Below are 1,500 nucleotides of genomic sequence, written 5' to 3'. Positions count from 1 at the left end.
AAACTGCTCTTATTTTCCCTTTCCACTTCTCTGACCTCTCAAAGGCCTTCCACTGGAGTGAACACTCCTCCAATAGGGAGGTAATGGAAATGACTCCGTGGAGTCTATCATTGCCGTTCCTTAAGTCAGGGGACTCATGGGAGAGTGGAAGGGCATGACCCTTCTCCCCAGACATTATGGGTGCATATTCAGTTTGTTCTTAAGATGTGGTAACTAACACAAGATACATCCTAGCAAAGACAAGGCAGTTTATAGTTTTAACATGAGGTAATGAGGTGAGGTTAAGGCTATGAGGGATCGTAGGGTTTACCTTGACCTATTAACTCCTATTCCAGCTGCTGTCGTGGTATTGAACACAGTACTGAAATTGTAGAGCTATCACTTTAAATTCTCAGAGCTTTTCCTGGTCTTTCTTGCAGGCTAGAAGTCTCGGTGTGAGAACCAGGCCTAGTAGCAGTCAGTCTGTAACCAAATAGCCAGTCTAAACTAGGTTGGGGAGTGCTCCTGTTTTAGGGAGCAGACTCTTTGGCCCTCTCTGCTTTTGGGCTCATGTGTGGTGGTGGTGGTGGTCTGAATTCTAAGAAATAAAGTAGCATTACATTGCAATCTTCCAGCAAGAACGGTTGTCTTTATCTAGTTTTGTCAGTGTGTATACTGGCAACATAACCACTACAAGCTGCTTTGTCTTTGCTGGCATTTTACCTATTTACTCACCTGCTAGCTAACAAGTTAAGGGCACAACTTTTTTCTAGTGAAGACAAGGCCTCCCTCCACCTGCTGCTTGTGCTCTGTTAGTGGTTTTCCTCAGTCCATCACCAAGCAACAAATAAGGGGCCCAACTTTCAGCTGGCATCAGTTGTCAATCATTCCACTGATGTCAATGGTGCTATTCTGATCTACACAGGCTGAGGATCAGACCCAAGGTCTGGAACTCGCCTGCTCACATCATGCCAGAACGCACAGCCAGGCTTTACCCTGGCTGTGTTTATCTGGATTCATTGTCATTGTTTTAGTTTTGCTTTTGGGGGTAAAGGGTTAGTTCACAGCTAGAGCAGCACAAAGGGATTTTTGTCTTAAAGGAAGGGACAGCTGTAGTGCAGCTGGGTAATCAGACCATTCTGAGGACTATCGATGCTCTGCAGACCATATAGATAAGGGGAAAGTGACTGGACGAAAGATGATTAGAAAGCAGGTTGACCTCTGTACATGGCCACAGCTCTCAGAAGCAGACGAATGCCACCCCTGCATCAGATTACCTTCAAGAAAAACAGACAAGACTCTGCTGCACTAATAAGCAGGGACAGGTTCTAAATCTTGAGTGACTGTTTCCAGCTGTGTAATCTCCTGCTCCAGAAATGGCCAAACTTAATGAAATAGACAAAAGCATGTGTCTTGGGGCATGCAATGTTATCTTTCACAATGTCTCCTCTGCTTCACAGGCACCAGCACACAATCTTCTTTCTCTCGGTACTGTTTCTTAAGTGGAACAGGCATGCAAAA

The sequence above is a fragment of the Emydura macquarii genome, unplaced genomic scaffold (genome assembly GCF_026122565.2).
Source record: "Emydura macquarii macquarii isolate MOO-44397 ecotype Brisbane River unplaced genomic scaffold, CSIRO-AGI_Emac_v2 contig_1790, whole genome shotgun sequence".
Classification (NCBI taxonomy): Eukaryota; Metazoa; Chordata; order Testudines; family Chelidae; genus Emydura; species Emydura macquarii.
This window is presented reverse-complemented; position numbering follows the sequence as displayed.